This window comes from Trichechus manatus, unplaced genomic scaffold, assembly GCF_000243295.1.
Source record: "Trichechus manatus latirostris isolate Lorelei unplaced genomic scaffold, TriManLat1.0 scaffold00013, whole genome shotgun sequence".
In the NCBI taxonomy this organism is placed as follows: Eukaryota; Metazoa; Chordata; class Mammalia; order Sirenia; family Trichechidae; genus Trichechus; species Trichechus manatus.
Window position 1 is genome coordinate 5,751,764 of NW_004443949.1, and position 13,785 is coordinate 5,765,548.

At 37.4% G+C, this 13,785-nt stretch overlaps 1 protein-coding gene across 1 annotated transcript in view; it reads right to left on the reverse strand.

Moving 5' to 3' along the window:
- Positions 1-13,785, reverse strand: part of GPC5 (glypican 5) — a 1,611,475-nt gene that overhangs the window by 1,284,984 nt on the left and 312,706 nt on the right. The gene's annotated exons all lie outside the window — the stretch shown is intronic.

Below are 13,785 nucleotides of genomic sequence, written 5' to 3' on the forward strand. Positions count from 1 at the left end.
ACCATGAGTTGGAGTTGACTCGGCTATGACAATGGGAAGAGCATCTACTGGAAAGAAAGATGAGTTGAGTTCTTCAAATATTCTTATTTCTTTTTTAAGGCTTCTCTGGCACTTCTGACAACAAATTAATTTTGATTAATGTGCATAATTGAAACTTAAACATAAATTTCCGAACAGTCTACAATTTTAATTTTATTTTATTTCATACTAGCTTTTCTCTGATTTAGTTTTATCCTTTTTTTAAAAAATAAACATAAAACTGATTTTTAAAAAAATTTAGGAATCATGTTATAATAGAATTCCAAAACTTTCTCCTAATATCTTATACATTGAAATATTAGTTTTCATAACTATATATTGATTTTACCACCCTTTGAGACTACATGTTCTCAAATATTAACATTCTGATTATCCCATGAATATACAAACAAAAATGTGTGATTTTTTAAATTTTTCAGATTTTTTTAGCTATACTAGCTTGTCACAGTAAAAGGTTTTTTACTTTTTTGCCTTCAATTTGCATTAAATCTGACACTGACACATTAACATCGTCTAAACATGTTAGGTATGTTTGTACGTGTACCTTTGTGATCATAAATTTTTGTGATCTCTTAAATTCAATCAATGAGGAAAACTGTAAACAATTGTTCTAAATATATTAGACACTCTAATGTTTAGGAATAAACATACTTTTGTGAAAATTTTATCCTAATGGCTTGAATTGTTGCTGTTGTTAGGTGCCGTCCAGTTGGTTCCAACTCAGAGCCACCCTATGTACAACACAAGGAAACACTGCCCCATCCTGTGCCATCCTCACAATCATTATTATGTTTCCACACATTGTTGCAGCCACTGTGTCAATTCATCTCATTGAGGGTCCTCCTCTTTTTCACTGACCCTCTATCAAGCATGATGTCCTTCTCCAGGGACTGGTCCCTCCTGATAACATGTCTAAAGTACATGAGACGAAGTATCACTATCCTTGTTTCCAGGAGGACCCTGGCTATACTTCTTCCAAGACACACTGATTCATTCTTCTGGCTGTCCATGGTATATTCAATATTCTTCGCTGTCTTAGGCTGGGTTCTCTAGAGAAGCAAAACCAGTAAAGCATATAAATACATATATAGAGAAATTTATATCAAAGAAACAGTTCACACAATTGTAGAGGCTAAAATGTCCCAAGTCCGTGGATCAGGGTAGAGGCCTCTCCCAATTCACACAGCCGCAGAAGCTGGCGAACCCAAGGTCAGCAGGTCGGAGAGCAGGGCTCCCGTTCACAGGCTGTGAAGGTTGAAAAACTCCAAATCAGCAGACAAGACCGCAAGGTTTCTCCTGATTCACGCAGCTGTAGGGGCTGGTGAACCCAAGATCAGCAGGTCGTGGAAAAGGATTCTTGCTAGCAGGCTGTGCAGATCGACGAATTCCAAGACTGACGGGTAAGCTGCTAGCTCAAGTCTCAAGAACCGGAGGTGAGATGACAAGAGGCAGCTGCTGAGTCTAGAACAAGCCAAAAACTTCTGCAAGGCCAGCAGGCAGGAAGTAACCAGTGGAGGACAGAGAGATGAAGCTGAGGGGGTGGTGAGCTGCCACAGCCCCACCCCTGCCATTACCACTCAGCAGATTCCATCATGGGGGTGATCACATATCAGATTTCAACAGGGAAGTGATCACAACATTATACAACTGCTAAAACACTGAAAATCATGGCCTAGCCAAGTCGACATACAATCTTAACCATCACATTCGCCAACACCATAATTCAAAGGCATCAATTTTTCTTCAGTCTTCCTTATTCATTGTCTAGCTTTCTCATGCATATGAGGCGATTGAAAATACCATGGCTTGGGTCAGGCATACCTTAGTCGTCAAAGTGATATCTTTACTTTTCAATACTTTAAAGAGGTCTTTTGAAGTAGATTTGCCCGATGCAACGTGTCATTTGATTTCTTGACTGCTGTTTCTGTGGGTGTTGATTGTGGATTCAAGTAAAAGAAATCCTTGACAACTTCAATCTTTTCTCCATTTATCATGATGTTGCTTATTGGTCCAGTTGTAAGGATTTTTGTTTTATGTTGAGGTATAATCCATACCGAAGGCTGCGGTCTTTGATCTTCATCACTAAGTGCTTCAAGTCCTCTTCACTTTCAGCAAGCAAGGTTATGTCATCTGCATATTGCAGGTTGTTAATGAGTCTTCCTCCAATTCTGATGTCCCATTCTTCTTCATAGAGTCTAGCTTCTCGGATTTTTTGCTCAGTACACAGATTGAATAAGTATGGTGAAAAGATACAACCCTGATGCACACTCTTCCTGATTTTAAACCATGCAGTACCCCCTTGTTCTGTTCAAATGACTGCCTCCTAGTCTATGTACAGGTTCTGCATGAGCACAATTAAGTGTTCTGGAATTCCCATTCTTGGCAATGTTATCTGTAATTTGTCATGATCAACACAGTCGAATGCCTTCACATAGTCAATAAAACATAGGTAAACATCTTTCTGATATTCTGTGCTTTCAGTGAAGATCCATCTGACATCAGCAATGATGTCTCTCATTCCACATGCATTCATCCAGGCTTGAATTTCTGGCACTTCCCTGTCGATATGTACTGCTGCAACCACTTCTGAATGATCTTCAGCAAAATTATACTTGTGTGTGATATTAATGATACCATTAGATAATTTCTGCATTGTTGGATCACCTTTCTTTGGAATGGGCACAAATATGGACCTCTTCTAGTCAGTCGGCCGGGTAGCTACCTTCCAAATTTCTTGGTGTAGACATGTGAGTACCTCCAGCACCATCCATTTGTTGAAATATCTCAATTGGTATTCCTTCAGTTGGTGGAGCTTTGTTTTTTGCCAATGCCTTCAGTGTAGCTTGGACTTCTGCCTTAAATATCATCGGTTCCTGATCATATGCTACCTCCTGAAATGGCTTGATAGTTTTTTAATTTTACCATTTTAAACATATATCAGAAACTAAACAATTTAGAAGCCAATCCATTGGATAACTTATTTTTTTTATTGTGCTTTAAGTGAAAGTTTACAATTCAAGTTACTTTCTCATACAAAAAATTATACACACATTGTTATGTGACCCTAATTGCTCTCTCTATACTGTGATAGCACACTCCTCCTTTCCACCCCCGATTTTCCGTGTCCATTCAATGAGTTCCTGACCCTCTATGCCTTCTCATCTTGCCTCCGGACAGGAGCTGCCCATTTAGTCTCATGTATCTACTTGAGGTAAGAAGCATGCTCTTCAAGAGTATCATTTTATGTCCCATAGTCCAGTCTAATCTTTGTTAAATAATTTTTTAATCAGAAGTTGAATTTTCTAAAATTAGTTTTTATAGTAACTCTGGATTTGCAATACTATCACTTTACTCTCCTACCATGTTTACCAAGGAGTTGGATGTTTTCATTTTATGGAATTAACAATATGATTTTAGCAAGACTTTAAACTGGTCAGAGGAATTGTCAAATGAACAAAACATTTTGCTACTCTGCAAAATGTAATCCACATATAAAATGAGTGTTTATAAATTCAAGATATATTAGGCACTGAATAATTTACCATATCAACTTAACTGTTTTTATTGCAATTTTCAACAAATACAAAATACCCCTCACTTAAGGTCCATAAATGATAGCTTCTGTGTAAGTGGTAAAAATTGTTACATATGTTGGGAAAAAAAAATATCTTCCAGAATTGTTTGAGGAACACACTAGGGGAAAAAGAAGTTCTCTTTTTGTAGTTTTTTACTGAGAATTTCAATAAAATATTTTTCCCACTGTTATCAGATCAAGTCTATCAAGACAATAATTTCCAACTTTCTTTTAATCCCTAAAATAAGTAGATTTTTAAAAACTGCAATCTAAACTGTTTGAATAAAAAAATGTAATTCCTTCCAGCTTTATGAAAAAATTGATTTATCTATACATAAAATCATGTATGCGTTATCTCACTAAGTGATAAGTGAAGTTGGAATGCATGAAGTTTATCTGCACCCATTTCAATTCTCAACATTAACATTCTATGATAATTTACTAACAAAACACTCAAGACCAAATACTTTACTTCAACTTTTTCCAATCCACATTCCCTTTAGAAACATTTTATTATCCATACAAATGATTATTGACACCTAAACAACGATTTAAATTTAAATAAAAGTGATAAAATCAGGTGTTCTGCATTTAAAATTACATTTGATAAACTGCAAAATCAGAAAATATTCATATGCAGGTAGCTTTCTGCAGTGGGAGAAACTTAGTATTTACAGGTCTTTTGTTGCTTTAAAGTTGACTTCATAAGGTAACGATCATGAAATAACTGTTATAATAACCTCTCCAGCATGACATAAGCAGACATTTATGACCCTTTTCATGTTTTTAAATTATTTTTGATATATAAATATTTTAAGATACAAAATTTGAAATGTCTGTTACAATTTAGGAAACCCTGGTGGCGTAGTGGTTAAGAGCTACGGATGCTAATCAAAAGGTCGACAGTTCGAATTCACCAGACGCTCCTTGGAAACTCGATGAGGCAGTTCTTCTCTGTCCCATAGGGTTGCTATGAGTTGGAATCAACGGCTATGGGTTTGTTTGTTTTGTTTTTTATTACAGCTTAAAGCTGCAGATATCCCATGAATAGATAGGTAGATTATTTTAAAAGCTATTTCTCAACTAGTTTTCATCACACACACACACTACAATGACTTGTAATTCCCTCTACTCTTTTTAACAAAAAATGCCTTCTAATAATTTAAATAGTGTCACATTCAATAATTCCTTTAATTACCAGTAGACATCATTATAGTCTCTCTGAAGATATACATATTTAAAGAAAGGAGGCAATTACTTATTTCCCCAGCCTAGAAATATTTATACTGACTTCCTCTCCTATGATATATGCAAATTTTCTCATTTTTTTCATAAATTAAAAAGTGCAATAAAAGTTTTCTGGAATATTAAGTTGATGATGTACTTCTAAACGTTATGCAGTATGATGTATAATGTCATTCTTCTGGAATTATTCATCTATAGAAATAAATAGTGAGTGGGGTATTAATCTGTTATCACCAAGGATTAACATATTGGTAATTAATCTAATCTCCTAGGACAAGCACTGCATGGAAGAAATGCTTTCTCAACTTTTCTTCTCCCTCATTTCCCTCCCCATTAACTTGCTCATTGTGGTGCTTCGAATTTATTTCTAATATCATTTTATAATTGTTTATATTCTGAAAAAGCCATTTACAATTTTAGCAAGAATTTGAAGTCAATTAAGCATTTATGTAACTGGTAAAATCAATGGCAAAACCACTCCGCAGATTGTTTCATGAACTATTGAGGAATAAAGTTTTAAAACAAATCTTAACATCTTTAAAATAAATTCAGAAACAAAATCTAGAAATACAAAACAACTATTAGTGTTTTACTCATTGGTATAATCATCTATATTTGTATAGAACTAACAATTTGACATGCTTTATTTGTAGCATATTCAGTTCTCCTTTCTCCGTTTTGTTTTTTGGTTAATTTCACGCTCTCTTAAATATGGGTCTCCTTTCCTTTAATAAGCAAAAACATTCATTTAACTCTAATACCTCATAATTCCTGCTCTCATTTTCTTTTTGGCATCTCAAGGAAATAAAATGTCTTACATTTTCCGTTTCCATTGAACACACTGCCCATTCCTTTTCAATGTACTGAACTCTAGTTTCTTATTCTGACACTCATTGATTCATTCATCCATCCAACCAGTATTTTTCAGCACCTCTTTTAAACCATGGATCTAAACCTAAAAAAGCAAGACAAGTGTCTGTCCTCATGAAGTTTATAATCAAAAAGGTAAGAGAGAAAGTATAAAAGCAAACAAATTAATAAATATAATTTATGATTATGGTAAGCACCATAGAGAAAAAAGAGAGGAGAAAAGTAACAGAGACATTGCTTTAGATGGCTCTAGGTCAACCTGTCCGTAACCAAAATTCATTAAAAGTCAGTTAATCAAAAGTAAAGTCCCTGACTGATCTATTCCTAATAGTAAACTTTGTAAATATAACAAATTTATCCAAAGTACATATAATGTTTGGCCATTTGGAGAACTGAAAAACTGATATGGCAAACTGATTTGGGCAAATCAATTTTCTACAGTTTGGTCATTTTAGATAACGTGAGCAGGGAAACTCTCTGGAGAGGCAACATTTGAGTGGAGACCTCAATGATGAACAGCCAGTCATGAGAAGATTGGTTAAAGGGTTCAGAGGAACAGAGTACAAGATTTTTGTGTGTATGTGTAATTTAGGTGAAAGTTTTCAGAGCAAATTAGTTTCTCATTAAACAGTTAATACATAAATTGTTTTGTGACACTGGTTGCCAACCCCGCAATATGTCAATACTCTCTTCTCCACCTCAGGTTCCCTGTTTCCATTTGTCCAGTTTTCCTGTCCCTTCCTGCCTTCTTGTATTTGCTTTTGGGCCAGTGTGCCCATTAGTCTCATACACGTGATGAAACTACGAAGCACATCCCTCAGGTGTGTTACTGTTGGGCCCTATAGACCTGTCTAATCTTTGGCTGAAGGGTGAACCTCAGGAGTGACTTCAGTACTGAGTTAAAAGAGTGTCCAGGGGCCATACTCTCAGGATTTCTCCAGTCTCTGTCAAACCAGCAAGCCTGTTTTTGTTTTTTTTTTAATTTGAATTTTTTTCTACATATTTCTCCGGCTCTGTCTGGGACCCTCTATTGTGATGCCTGCCAGAGCAGTCGGCGGTGGTAACCAGGCATCAACTAGTTGTTCTGGGTTCAGTCTGGCAAAGGTTGTGGTAGTTGTGGTCCATTAGTCCTTTGGATTAATCTTTCCCTGTGTCTCTGGTCTTCTTCATTCTCCTTTGCTCCAGCCAGGATAGAACCAATAGATGTATCTTAGGTGGCCACTGGCAGGCTTTTAAGACCCCAGTCGTACCCACCACAGTCGGATGTAGAACATTTTCTTTATGGACTATTACGGCAATTGAGCTAGATGTACCCTGAGTCCATGGTCCCCAGACCTCAGCCTAGTAGCTCAGTCTCTCAAGGCATTTGGATGTATCTGTGAAGCTTCTATGACTTCGCCCTGGTCAAATTGTGCTGACTTCCCCAGTATTGTATACTGTCCTATCCTTCACCAAAATTACCACTTATCTACTATTTAGTGCTTTTCCCTGCCCTCCCTCATACCATCAAAGACTGTTACAAGATTTTGAGGTGTAAATAAGCTTGCTGACTTTGAAAACACAGAGGAAAGTCAATGTGTTTGGAGCTGAGGTAGGGAGGGGAGGAGGCAGGGGCAGATCATAGATGGTCTTGCAGACTTTGGAAGGGTTTGGATTATATGTGGAATGGGAAGCCACAAGAGAACTTTAACATGCGTATATGTGAGGTGGTTTGCATTTTAAAGGATCACAGTGGCTGTTGTGTGGAGGATAGACTGTTGGGGCAGGGCAAGAGTGAAAGCAGGGAGCCCAGTTAAGAGGTTATGGTTATAGTCATGGGTGGACTGGACCATGGTGGTGGTCAGGAAGTTACAAGTGATTAATTAGGCATATGTATTGAAAGAAAAGTCTAAAGGACTTGCTGTTGTTTGGAGACAGCATGTAGAGAAAGGGATAAATGAAAGATAACTCTGAAGCCTAGACCTCAGCAGCTGGATGCGCAATGGTGCAATTAACTGAGACAGGGAAGACTGTGGAGGCACCAGGTTTGCACATAGTGGTGGTTGGAAATTAAAAGTTTTATTTTGGACATAATAAGCTTGAAATTAGAAATTTGAATGAAATTATCATTATACAGTTAGATAAATTTGGGTCTCAGGCAAAAAGTTGAGGCTGGTGATATAAATCTGAGAGTCACTGGCATGAAGAGTAAAGTTATGGTACTAGAAGAGATAATCTAAGGAGAGAAGACAGAGAAGAGGGCAGAGAACGGAGCCTGAGGAGCTCCCATTTTCAGTGATTTAAGAAAAGATGAGATTCCAAAAAGAAAAATGAGAAGCAGCAGCTAGCGAATTCAAACAACAAAAAATAAAATCAGAAAAACGAGTGTTCCAGAAACTAACGGAAGAAAACAATTTAAATAGAAGGAGTAATGCATCTTGTCAAATGCTATTAAGAGGTCAACAGGGATGAAAAATAACAATTGACCATGGGAAATGACAAGAGAGAGGCTCCTTCTGACCTTGACAAGAGCTGCCTCAGCAGAATGTGAGCACAAAAGAAAACAGAAACCAAGGTAGTATAGACAACTTTCTTGAAAATGTTTGCTATCATGGAAATAGAGAACCAAGGTAGGCACTTGAGGAAGATACAGAGTAAAAGACTTTTTGGTTTTTCGTCTGTATGAAGAGGGAGAATTTGCTGGATATTCATATGCTGATATGAATAATTTGATTGGCATAAAAAAAAATGATGACTGAGCGCGGGGATGGAAACTGCAGTAGGAGATGCCCTGAATAAGCAGAGGATGTGATCTAGGGTAGAGCTGGAGACTAACATACTGAATAGATCAGTAGATGTTGAAGTTGCCCAGAATGGTGACAAGAGAAATGAAGAGAGAGAGAGTGCAACCAGGTAATAAAATGTTTAGTTGATAAGACAGCATGACCAGAAGTTTGGTAAACGACCACATGGAAGACTAGCAGGTAGTAGTGTCTTGTGGCAGGCAATGTCAAAGGGGATTTTCTAGGGTGGAGATGGAAAAACACTAAATAAAAAAAAAATGGGGGATTTTCTAGAGAGGAGTGGAAGAGACAATGTGGATTGGATCCAAGAGCACACCTGCCACTCTCCCACCACAGAGGATACTTATATTAGTTACCTATTGCTGATCTAACAAATTACCACAAATTTGGTAGCTTAAAACACCAAAAATTTATTTTCTCACAGTTCTGGAGGTCAGGAGTCTGAAATTAGTATCACTGAGCCAAAATCAAGGTGTTGCAGGGCCATACTGCATTTAGAGGCCCCAGGAAAGAATCTGTTCCTTGCCGCTTCATACTTCTGGTGCCTTCTGGCATTCCTTGGAGTTCCCTGACTTCTGGCCACATCACACCAATCTTTGCTTTCACGGTCTTCTCCTCCATGTGTGTGTCAAATCTCTCGCTCTACTTCCCTCTTATAAAAATACGTATGATTGAATGTAAAGCCCACCCAGATAATTCAGGATAATCTCCCCACCCCTCAACTTAATCACATCTGCAAATACATTTTTTCAATATAAGGTAATATTTACAGGCTCCAGGAATTAGGGCCTGATATCTTTGGGGGCCAATATTCAGCCCACTACACTACGGATCATGGAAGATGGTGCACGGGAGGGAGGTCTACACTTGACTTGCAAACTCAGGAGACATGGATTCTAGTTAAGGTCTTCCATGTATCAATTGTGTGAGTCCCTTAACCTCTCTAAGCATCAGTTTTGGCTTTCATAAAATGGTTTAGATAGTGTCTGCTCTGACTGTGGGGTAGGGTGTCTGTGAGATTCAAATGAAATAAAGCACAGGTTCATGCCTGGTGATCTCCCCCTCCTCTTAGGTTTACATCCAGCACTAGAACGATGTTTTAAGATTAATGATTCCTTCCTGCCTCTCCCATGGGCTCATGGAACCCTTGAGGTAGTTATTCTATCCTGTTCATTTTTATATCCCCCAACCCTTAGCCCAAGGGAGGTATCAATACCTTCTGATAGACTTAGGTTAAAATCCACTCCAATTAAACGCTAGTTGTGTAACTGTAAGTTTCCTAACTTCCCTATGACCCTTTTATTCTCATCAGAAAACAGGTATAATAATAATAATACCTATCTCACAGGGTGGCTGTGAGAATTAAATGAATTTTTACATGCTACATACTTTCATTAGGAGCCCTGGTGGTGCAACAGTTAAGCGCTCGGCTACTAACCGAATGGGTAGCAGTTCGAATCCACCAACCACCCCACAGGAGGAAGATGTAACAGTCTGCTTCTGTAAAGATTACAGCCTTGGAAACCCTATGGGGCAGTTCTGCCCTGTCCTATAGGGTCGCTGTGAGTGGGAATCCACTCGATGGCATTCAAAAACAACACATACTTGCATGTTGCCTGCAGGTGGAGAGTGCTCAATATACGTTAAAGAATCATCATCATCGGAAACATCATCATCATCATCCCTAACTTCTGCTATGTACTTGTTATGAGCTAGACAGTTCATGAAGTTCTTGTTAAATTAATGCACTTGATTTTCCAACACACTGTGTAGGTACTATTATTATTATTATTTTATTACTATTTTACAGATGAGCAAGCCAAGGCACTGAGAGTATAAGTGATTTGCTCAAGGTTTACAAAGATAGAAAATGGCAGAGCCTGGATTTGAACATAGGCTATTTGGCTCCAGAGTCTGGGTTCAAAACCATGATGATATACTGTCTCTCTTTAAATAGGCTGCAACACTATTTAAATTGGTTGAAAATGGGCATTTGGGATATACTTAAGCCAAGAACACAACACAAAAAACACTTTAAATATGTATGTGAATATAATGCAAAGATTTCACTGTTAATTTAGTCCACTGAACCATTACGTGGGATAATCCAAATTAGCTATTAAAATAATTTTTTCATTGTTGTTGTGTGCTGTCGAGTCGATTCCAACTTATCTGTTTTTCAAGGCTTAACTATCAACCAGTATCTCCTTTTGCCTATTATTCTTCTCTACCTGTCTCTGAAGCTTTAAACAAACTGAACCAAACCCATTGCCATCAAGTTGATCCTAACCCATAGCGACCCTATGGAGACTATAGGACAGAGTAGAGCTGCGCCATAGGGTTTCCAAGGCTGTAAATCTTTACAGCAGTAGACTGGCGCATCTTTCTCCCGTGGAGAACCGCTGACCTTCCGGTTAGCAGCTGTGCGCTTAAAACACTGCGCCACCAGGGCTTCTTTAAGCATCTTTATGACTTTATTTTTTATATTTTTATAATCAACTAGACTCGAGGTCTTGAAACCTTTACTTCCCACATTTAGTTAGTTAACAAGAGTTGCTGATTTTCTCTTTCTTTTAAATCTTTCTCACTGCCAGATAGTCCCTAAAACCTATCCCATTCAACCTGGATTACGATAAAGCTCCCACTGGTTCCTCAGTCCATTCTTTCCTCTCTCCAATACTGAGCATTCTCAAGGTTTTCCTCCTGCTTTTCACCTATATATTTAAATACAATGTTCACTACATGACCGAGTCCAAACTTCACAGACCTGAGTAAACCAACACATTTTAATTTTATAAGGTCTCCAAAACATGTCTAAAAGCATCTCCAGATACTAGAAAAGTCATTTTATTAAGTAGCACATGTTGCTGTTGTTAGTTGCCGTCTAGCGGGTTCTGACTCATGGCCACCCCACATGTGCAGAGTACAACTGCTCTTCACAGGGATTTCGAGACTGGGACCTCTCGGAAGCAGATCACCAAGCCTGTCTTCTGAGGCACCTCTGGATGGGTATTCTAAATTAACATGAATTAATTAGTTGGGCTTGAATTCCCTCTAACTACATAATGATTATGACAACCTTAATGTTTCCTTTTAAAGCTAGCTCTGTACAACCCGCAAATGTATTAAAGTAATCCACAAATGTACTAAAGTAAATGATCTCCAGCTACAACTGTTAACATCCTCTAAATAGCTATAGTAATTTAATTTCCTTTGTCATCATATTTAATTATATATATTTTTCTTATTAGAGAAAATCACTGTAAGTCATATTTGCATATTTGCTGTTCTAAGAATTAACTTTAATTTACACCCTCTTCTTGGTGCTGGAAAATTTTTGTGGATTTTTTTCCAAACACCAATGTATAAGTGTAAATCATAGCATCTTACATATTCCTCATCTCATTATTCCTGGAATATCTGCCTACAGTATGGTGTTAAAAATACATTTGTTTGTTCTATTATCTTCATAATAATGGCTAAGGAACTTCACTGGACAACGTTAGAATATTCCCCAAGCCATTATACAAATTCATACTTAAGTAAAATAATGATTAACTCTAACCACCATATATTCTAATATAAAGGAACTAAAAACCATGGTTTCAACTCAATTCTGGGATTTCCTGATTTGAGAACATTCTGATCATAGTTCTACAGATCTAACAGATTGTACTGCCAAGTGTTTGAGGGCTTGAGTGCTTCTTATACTTACCAGACAGCAAACAGAGAAAAAAGTGAATTGAAAAGTATTCACTCTGAAGTTACAGGCAGTTGAACAAATACACTGTCTCTCTTCAGGAGGTGGGCAATCTTGTAGATCATTACATGCTTTCCAAATAGCAGGAGGAAAATCTGCAATACTTTTCTGATACTGAAATGGGTTATAAAGCACAAAATCAATCAGACCAAGAAGAGTACATTTTAGTACAACTCCCATTACAGCTTTCCTAGATGTCATCAGAAAATACTCCAACATAACATACTCAAAAGCAGAAAGAATAAGGTGGAACAAGAATGTTGTTAGCTATATGATGCTGAGCCCTGGCGGCACAGTGGTTAAAGCACTCAGCTGCTGGCTGGAAGGTAAGTAGTTCAAACCCACCAGCTTCTCTGCAGGAGAAAGATTTACAGTCTTGGAAACCCAGTGGGACAGTTCTACTCTGTCCTACAGGGTTGCTGTGGGTCAGAATCAACTCGATGGCAATGCGTTTGGTTTTGGTATGCGATGCTAGCAGCCCTTTTTAAATTGGCTAGAAATCTAAACTTTAAAAAAAAGTGCTTCCAAAGATATGACTTATAGAAATCTACATTTTAAATAACTGTGCTTTCAAAGATAACACTTTAGAAATAATGTGAATTTTCTTATTAATACCTACTAATACCCCCCTCAAAAAAAAAAAATCTGCAGCCCTTATTTAGAAGGATTTTTTAAAATAAGACTGTAAAAACTTATCACTGCAACTTTGCAGAGCAAGGGCATAGTGTTTGGAATATCGGTGTTATCTGGAATGGAAAGGAATTTGACAGATGTACTAATTCACCCCCCAAATGCCCCATAACTAGCTCAGGGACCTGAGGCCCTAATAAACAAATACAAACAAAACCTTCAGAGAAAGAAGTTCCTTAATCTCTTGCGGTACCCCACTGCCGTGTTTAATACTCTCAAAACACAGCAGCCAAGCAGCTTATGTCCAAATCTATTTTCTATTTTTAAATTTGTTGTAGTAGAAAGTGATATTAGTTGAATAATTTCTTCTGTGTGGAGGCATAGCCATACATACAAAAATCGTTAAAAAAACAGAACCCATCATTTCAGAAGGTACTAATCAATGCTGAGCTGTAATGGAAGGACTGAGTCATAATTCCTCAGTATGGCACTCCTACTTATAAATTCAAGTGCATTTTCTTTCACTTTGAAACATTATCTATGATGAGTCTTACACCTATTTTTTTTTTTTACAATGAACTGCATTAGCATTATTTGCTTCAAAGCTTTTTCTACTTTATTCATGTTCTAGTCTATACTTTCATTACTGCACTTCATTTTGTTTTTCTATTTTCAATTTTAATTCAGTTTCCCTTTCCACACGCCAACTGTTTTCTGCCCATATACAGTGAAGTTTTGCAGAAAAATACCAGACTGTGCTCTTGCTTTCATCGACAGCCAGAGATAGCACTGTCCCTCGTCCCTACCCTATCTAAACCTCACGAACCACTGGAGCCATATAAAACAACAGTTTCTTATCAAAACCATTTCTCTGCATGAAACTT